General features: G+C 41.9%; 1 long non-coding RNA gene across 6 annotated transcripts; it reads right to left on the minus strand.

Moving 5' to 3' along the window:
* Nucleotides 1–279: 279 nt before the first annotated feature.
* Nucleotides 280–6,835, minus strand: LOC135095490 (uncharacterized). 6 transcript variants are annotated; one of them, XR_010264415.1, is made up of 5 exons: nt 6,743–6,835; nt 6,147–6,306; nt 5,525–5,562; nt 4,817–4,938; nt 280–846 (listed from the first exon to the last, which is right to left on the minus strand). It is a non-coding gene; the product is annotated as an uncharacterized LOC135095490 (long non-coding RNA). The 6 variants fall into 6 exon arrangements; XR_010264413.1 differs by having other exon boundaries at nt 4,817–4,943; XR_010264414.1 differs by lacking the exon at nt 5,525–5,562.
* Between the last annotated feature and the right edge of the window lie 462 nt (nt 6,836–7,297).

Raw genomic sequence — 7,297 nt, forward strand, 5'->3', positions numbered from 1 at the left:
GCAGGTGAACCAGAGTAATGAGAACAGGTATACATCGATAGTGTAAGAGGGTAGTTATCTGTACACGACGCTGTCTCCGCCTGCTTCTCTCAGGGCAGGCAGGAGCGGGTCCCACTCAGCAGGGCGGCGGTTTGTTAGCAGGTGTGTGTGTGTGCTGCCCACTTAAATGTTTATTGCTCGTTAGGTTAGAATAATTCACTACGTTGTATTTTCATGTTTTTTTTTTTTTTTTTTTCATCAGTGATATTTAGCATGTTTTATTTTCTTTTGTTAATGGAGTAATATAAAGTGTACCTTACGTGTTAAGTTCTGTATTTGTATTATTGATGGTCATTATCAAGTCGTGTGTAGGTGGAAGAAAGGACAAGACTCTCATAATAATGACTGAACGCCTAGTTGATCGTTAGCTGATTACTGGTGGTTATCGTGGTGGTGGTGGTGGTGGTCATGCAGGAGGAAGGAAGATTTAGGAGAGAGGAGACAGGCACTAGAGGGAGGGGGGGGTAGGCAGTAGCTTCTTCAAATAAGGTGCCTCTTAGTTTGTATGATTCATGAGGACTCGTGTAGAGGCGTGGCGGCCGTCTCCATTCCTCCCCCTTCCTTCCCTTTCCCCACCACCGTGCTGCTTGTGAGTCATGGCGTCCCGGTGTTAGCCACGAGTTCATTCCACCCACTAGGTCTTTGGTCAGCCTGACTCGCCCACACTGTGTCCTGTGCCCGCTTACCCACGCCTCGACCTTCTCCGGTAGCTTGATCATAGTGTGAGGCTCCGATTGACTTCATTACTCCTATCCTTTTCTTTCTTTTTATGGGTAGTTATGTTAGGAGACCATAATGAGGCCCGGTCTGAGAGGAATGAAGGGAAGAAATATGTAAGGGCATTAAACGAAGAGGAATAAGTAAACATAAGCTGCAAGAAGCCACCAGGCCTACACGTGGCACTCCCTATACGAGTATGAAACATGGTTACCTATTTTCACCTGTCACCCCCATCCATAAACTGGACTGATGATCTTTTAAAAACCCCCTTATTGACTCTGCACGAACCACCCCATTACCGAGTCTCTTCCATTACCGATTTTTTTTTCCACCTGAATTTGTGTTTGCTGTTGGATCCCCTGAGTCCTGTAAGTCCCTGGTTAGACATTGATGCTTTTCCTAAAAAAAAAAAAAAAAAAAAAAAAAAAAAAATAATAAATAAATAAAGCTCTCTCCTTAAATTCCTTGCTAGACGACCATTTCTCCTTAAAATCTTGACTCCTCTTCTCAAATCACTGGCGTTGCTTCTTTTCCTTAAAACTTGATTCTCCCATTGCTTTGCGTTCCTTCTTTCCCTTTAAACTTGAGTCCCCCCCTTAACTCCCTGGCTGGGCAATGGCGGTGAGGCTTCATGAATTATTACGAGTGGCGTGGGGAGGCTGATTGGTGGTAATGAGTGCGCCACACGCTGCCACTCACGCTAACAAGGGTAATGAGAGGGAGGGCGGCGCGGCGCGGATTGGTGGTGATGGCGATGAGCGGGGCGTGGCTTGATCGTGGAAGAAAACGGGAAGGACGCTTGAAGGGAAGGAAGGAAACTAGCCAGTGTGTGTGATTGTATTAGTCTTCCTTGGAATTTGATGAGTTTGATACTGTTCTCTTCCTGTCTACCTGCTGTCTATTCCTCCATCTCCTCCTCTTCCTTCCACTTACTTATCCTTTTCCCCTCTCGTCCAGTCTTAGTCTCTCCCTTGCACGCTAAACCCAATAACTGCATGAACTTCTGGTGCAGGTGAATGATAGCGAGATGCACATTTGTCTTAACTGCACACCTGTCCATCTGTCCCTCCCCATACACTCACGCCATATGTTGAAAGTACGGAATACAAGACCCCTTCAATGTAATCACTTCCCTAATCACATCCCCGCTAACATTAATAACACCGGATCTCGGGAATCGATAAGAGATAAGGGCCTCGCGTGCCGTGTCGTGTGATTGGAGATTAAGCGCCCTCATGTCATGGTGTCCAGATTAGGTAGAGTGCGTCGTTAGTCATTTCTACAGGTACTTTATAGTTGTGTCCGCCTTTCACTGTCTCCTTTAGGGTTTGGCGTCATAAGTAAGCCTCCTTCTTTTCTTTTAATTTCTTCTCCCTCTTGTTTTTTGTTATTCTTGGCCGATGTTCTTCTTACATAAAAACTAGTATTCATAGCTATATAAATACTCGCCAGTGAGCCGCTGATGAAACTGTAACGTTAATAGTAAATACGTACATGGTTTACTTACCAAGAGAGCTTCACAGTAGAGTACAAAGTCAAACATGGTGATTTACACAAGTTTACATTCTATAAATCATGGAACAAATCACAACAAACAGGAGTGACACAACAACAACACCAACAACAACAAACAGGAGTGACACAACAACAACAACAAACAGGAGTGACACAACACCAACAACAAACAGGAGTGACACAACAACAACACCAACAACAAACAGGAGTGACAACAACAACAACAAACACGAATCAAGAGTTAACCACACGACGAAAACCACACGCACATACTCACCAGAGAACACAAAACATCACACCAAACAAACAAACGAAAACACACAAGTCACCCATCGAAGACACTCCCATGTTCTAAACTCAATACAGCGAGACAAAAGATCATTAGAAAACGGAGCCTCTAATTCTTGCGTGCCTCCCTCTGTTTCTCTGTTCCTCTCCCTCTCCTCGCCCTTCCCAGCACCCACCGCCCCGACACATGCTTATCAGTGAGCCTGTCTGGGGATTAATAGCAGTGCACACGCGCCCTGGCTTAACGAGGGGATAACATTACCCTCCCCGCCCCGCCACCCGCCACAAGGCTATCGCGGGGCCGCCTCTGCATGCTGATGGCGGACAGAGAGAGAGAGAGAGAGAGAGAGAGAGAGAGAGAGAGAGAGAGAGAGAGAGAGAGAGAGAGAGAGAGAGAGAGAGGGGGGGGGGGTATATGGTGATTTACTTATGATTTACTGCTTTTTTTTTTTTGTTGATTTATAAATGAATATTGACTGAGTTCCCCCACCCTCTCTCTCTCTCTCTCTCTCTCTCTCATGAGGCTACCCACGTTCAGTTTTTATTCCTTTCTTGGTGACAGGAAAAATAAATATGCTTAAGCTGTCCCTTTAATATTCAGTTTTTATCTATAATCTTGAAAAATGCACCTCACATTATTGTCTCCATTACTTATTTATTATTGTGTATATTCTTATTAATATATTCATTCGATTTCTTATTATCCTCTTCCTTTTGATACTTATTATTATTATTATCTTTATTCGTATTGTTCTCTCAAAGTGGGAACAGATAGACATTTTTCATACAGGGAGTGCCACGTGTAGGGCTGGTGGCTTCTTGCAGCTTCTCTTGTGTTCTTTTATGTTCTTATGCTCTTATTTTTGGGGAATACTAGGATTTTCTTTCTGTTTTGTGTATAAGTAATACTTTAACAAGAGTTCTGCGTCATCAGTAGCAAAAAACGCCCATGAAAACCCAACTTATCACATTTTTGGCCTAAGAATGCAGTTTTGATGCCGAACAAGGCGTTAAAGAACACAAGTCAAGGTCTTAAAAAGTGTCATATTATTTTCTGCTTTTGTATATAAGTAATAGTTTAACAAGTGCATTATGAATAGTAAAGACACCTCTGTGGCCTTTGAAAACATTATTGATGCGTGAACAAAGAGTTTAAGAATAGCAGCCAGTATCTGAAAAAAGCCCTGTGATTCTGCCTTGTATATAAGAATGGACTCAAGCATTCATGGTTTACATAAATCCCCTTCGTCTCTGGAGCAGCACGCCTGACCATCACTGCCTCGTGTTGCGCCGCGGGATGTCGTCGCGGGCGTGTCTTCTTATTAATAACAAGCTTGAGACTTATTTCTTATACTTCTTGTGCGTGACCAAGTTAGGCGCGAGGCTCATGATGGGAGGGACCTTGGCTCGCTTTGTCCTCAAGTGGAGATAGGAGGAAACTGGTTCCCGAAGGATGGCAAGAAGGAACTGACTCGCAAATAAGGAATGGTAGGATGAAATTTGCGTGATAAAAAGAAATGGATTGGTAAGTTAAATGATGGGAGGAAAAGGTCTCTCAAATAGGATCGTAGGATGAGATAAGTTCAGAAATACGAAGATAGGAAGAGCTGGTGATAAAATAGCAAGGTAGATATCTGAAATGGATTTAGTTGCAGGTTCAGAAATATAAATATAGGAAGAACTGGTGATAGAATAGGAAGTTAGATATTTGAAATTAACTTAATTACAGGTTCAGAAATATAAAAGATAAGAAGAACTGATGATAGAATAGAAAGTTAGATATTTGAAATGGATTTAATTACTGGTTCAGAAATATAAACATAGGAAGAACTGGTGACAGAATAGGAAGGCAGATATTTGAAATGGATTTAGTTACCGAGTTACCAGAGCCAGTAGAGAGTTTGAAGATGTATGTAACACCTATATACGTACGTACATAGGTGTTTATTATACAAGAACTGTCACGTGTAGGCCTAATACCTTATGACTTCTTGTGTTCTTGAGGGAAATTTATCAGAGAGGTCGTCCCTTTGGGTAAATATGGTTCACAGAGGGGGACATAAAGGGTAATGCAGGGTGACTAAGAAAAAAAAAATGCCATTTGAACCAGTTTGACTTTTTTTGGGCGAGTGGCAAGTAAGTGAACCTCTCTCTCTCTCCATTTCTTCGCAACATTCACCGAAAAAAAAAGTAAATGTAAAATAAATATCGAAACAAAAATAAATAAATAAAATGAACAAATAGACATTCTCACCTTTAAAAATCAGGAATCTCAGCACCTTTACCGGACGGCGAGACCTTTACCCTTCCACACACAGCCCGGCATAGCCAACACCCGCAGCCACTGACGTCAGATGACATATCCTGGTGGCGGGACTGTCCTTTGTGGAGGGACAGGCAAGGACAAACAGTAATGTGACAATAGAGTATGAGCTTATAAAGGGTGTGTGTGTGTGTGTGTGTGTGTGTGTGTGTGTGTGTGTATAAGACGAAGGGAGTAAGAGATGAGGTAGATGCAGCGAAAGAGAGACGAAGGCAGTAATTGGGTGAGACAGAAGACATTAGACAGAAAGACGAAGGTTACGTAATGTTATGTGTGTTTGTGTGTGTGTGTGTGTGTGTGCGAGACGAAGGCAGTAAGAGATGAGGCAGATGCAGCGATAGAGAGAGAGACGAAGGCAGTAATGGGGGCGAGACAGAAGCCATTAGACAGAAGTGGCAAAGCTGAGCAAGGCTGAGAAAGACGAAGGTTAAGTAACAGAGTCAAGAATCTGAGGTTTGCGTGTTTGTTGGTAGCTCGGGTGGACGGCTCGCAGTTATCAAATTAAGACCTTCAGTATTATACAGAGCTGGGTTATTTATCATATAGTGTTATATATTTGCAAGTGTGAGAGGCCGCGATAAATTATTGAGCTTATTGGGTTTTTGAATGTTTGTTAGAGAGGGAAAAAGGAAAATTTACCTTATAATCTTGTGTTTGGCTTGGATTGGCTTAGACTTCTGCCAAAAATAAGCCTTATGGTCTCGATGGAAGTAATAATGACGATGATAGCAGTAGTAGTAGTAGTAATAGTAGTAGTAGTAGTAGAAAAAACAATGATAACATTCACTTAATATATATCGAACCATAAGCAACTAAAAAATAGATAAATAAATAAATAAACAATAAAAGATAAACATAACCTTAAAATCTCAGACGATCAGGCTAAGTGAAGACAAACAACAGAGTGACTCAAGGCAGAAGGCAAACTGAGGACAACATTAATTAAACCGTGCTGAGAAAAAGGTGACGTGTGTGTGTGTGTGTGTGTGTGTGTGTGTGTGTGTGTGTGTGTGTGTGTGTGTGTGCGCAATTAGACACCTGTGCATCTCGCCAACCCACACCTGCACAGGAGTTTAATGTCGTTATGGGGTTTTAGTGTGAAGGGGAGGGAGGAAGTGAGGGATGAGTGAGGGGAGAGTGAGGGGTGAGTGAGGAAAGGAAAGGAAAGGGGAGAGAGAGAGGACAGAGGAGGGGTACATAAGGGAGAAAAGGGGAAGAGAGGGAGGTATGGGGGTACTACTACTACTACTACTACTACCACCACTGTAACAGCCACTGAGGGTCGTTAGACAAGGGTATTTCTTCTTGGTATATTATTACGCCTCGTTATTGACACTCGTTCATTCTTCTGTGTGTTTACTTGTCCCATGTGGTGAACGTAAGAGTGAACGTGAGGGTGAACGTGAGGGTGAACGGTCCAACTGGAAAAGGACCCTTAATTAATCTCTATGCAATACAAAATTAACATAAGTAACATCACAAAATTAACATAAGTAACATCACAAAGTCCACATGAAGTCATTAGAGCAACACATTAATGAAATCACTATGCACACGTATCAAAAAAAAAAAAAAAAAAAAATTAACAAATACATGATAAATAAACTAGTAGCTAACAAGCTATGGTGACTATCCTTACGGTGTAAAGACCCTTCTGGCTCACATAAATCTCACATGAATGTTTGATTACCTAACTATGACAATTTACGTTGAAATATCACAAAAAACACAACATCATGTAACAGTTCTGGGTGTAACGTAAAGTAAATACAACAGGAGAGAATAACAAGCAACAAAGTACTACACTTTCCTAATATATTCCTAAACCTATCACAAATATAATAGAGGAACACTCACCAATCTCTGGCGCTCACAGGGAATAAATCCACAGGTTTCACTCCAACAAGGTGTGTGCGGCTGCTATACCACAGATAGACTGCCGGCTTGACCTCCCTCCCTGAGCTACCTTCCCTCGGTTTACCGCTCGAGGGATTCATACACAAATGAAACACTCATTGACACTCATTATTCCTAGGTAGTTATCATATGAAACGACCAAATACTATGAAACAAACAAATATGAAACGAGCAATATACAGAAATAATTTGTATAGTGACCACACCATGTGTTACAACAACAACTACTACTACTACTACTACTACTACTGCTACTACTACTACTTCGATTTTTATCATTCTAATTACTAGTGCTATTAAATCCTGATGTTTATGTTTGGGTGGACAGATGTTGCCTACAGCTGTGCCTCCTCCTCCTCCTCCTCCTCCTCTCTTCGTTCTTGTCCTCGTCCTTATTCTCGTTCTTTGCTTCCTCGTCCTCTTCCTTGTCCTCCTCTTCATTCTTCTGTTATTCTTCATCTTTATGCTTCTTCTTCTGGTCTTTATTTTCTTCTC

This window comes from Scylla paramamosain, chromosome 3 (assembly GCF_035594125.1).
Source record: "Scylla paramamosain isolate STU-SP2022 chromosome 3, ASM3559412v1, whole genome shotgun sequence".
NCBI classification, from domain to species: Eukaryota; Metazoa; Arthropoda; class Malacostraca; order Decapoda; family Portunidae; genus Scylla; species Scylla paramamosain.